Source organism: Pundamilia nyererei, unplaced genomic scaffold (assembly GCF_000239375.1).
Source record: "Pundamilia nyererei isolate P.nyererei 1_Seehausen unplaced genomic scaffold, PunNye1.0 scaffold00194, whole genome shotgun sequence".
Taxonomy (NCBI): domain Eukaryota; kingdom Metazoa; phylum Chordata; class Actinopteri; order Cichliformes; family Cichlidae; genus Pundamilia; species Pundamilia nyererei.
The window spans coordinates 1,142,444-1,143,644 of NW_005187595.1; positions in this window are offsets into that span (position 1 = coordinate 1,142,444).

Below are 1,201 nucleotides of genomic sequence, written 5' to 3' on the forward strand. Positions count from 1 at the left end.
GTAACGTAACGGAATAGGTTACAGAATACATTTTGGGGCATGTATTCTGTATTCTGTAATGGAATACATTTTAAAAGTAACCTTCCCAACACTGGCTTCCAGCTTATAATAACAACAGTAGCATGGTTTGGCACGTAATTCTTCCTGTCAGAGTATGCTTCTAGTTTATAATAACAACGGTAGCATGGTTTGGCACGTAATTCTTCCTGTCAGAATTATGCTTCTTGCTCTTATTAACAACGGTAGCATGTTTTGGCATGTAATTCTTCCCATCAGAATTATGCTTCTTGCTCTTATTAACAAAGGTAGCATGGTTTGGCACGTAATTCTTCCCATCAGAGCATGCTTCTAGTTTATAATAACAAAGCTAGCATGTTTTGGCACTTGTTTGTAGAAGCAGTCTGCATGCCAAGGTACTTAAGTTATACAGCTGTCACCATTGAAGTGATTGGAACACCTGACTATATAAACTTTGACAATGAACTCACTCCATTATGGTTACAGTATATATTTACAGATACATATATTTGACATTTATAGATCCAACAGAACACAGGGAGAAAGAACTGAAAAAGAAACAGTATTCATAACAAATTATGCACATTTTTTTTACACAAGTACTTGACCAGGCTGCTCTCTTATTGAGCACATCCAAAATGTGCCCATCTGAGACAAAACTCGCACTGCACCTGAAGAGGGGGGGGGGGTGTAAGTGTGTTAACCAACATTACGAATTTGATGACAAAATAATTACTACAGTGGCTTGCATAAGTATTCGGCCCCCGTGAACTTTTCCACATTTTGTCAGATTGCATTCACAAACATGAATCAATTTTATTGGAATTCCACGTGAAAGACCAATGTCTCTACCAGTCTCTAGCTGGTAGAGACATACCCTAAAACAGCGGTTCCAAACCCCGGGGCCTCGGACCGGTACCGGTCCGTGAGTCGTTTGGTACCCGGCCGCTAGAGTTGAGGCTCAGATGTGAAATGTATAGTTTTCAGGATTTTTATTGGTTTTCAGCGTTATTTTGTTATCGTTTTTATCGTTAACTTGGTTTTCCTTGGTCTTTTCACGTGTGTTATGAATAAATTTTCTTTTTTTTGGTACTAGTTTTATTTTGTTTTATTTATCCCCGACACCTTAAAGGCCGGTCCATGAAAATATTGTCGGGCATAAACCGGTCCGTGGCGCAAAAAA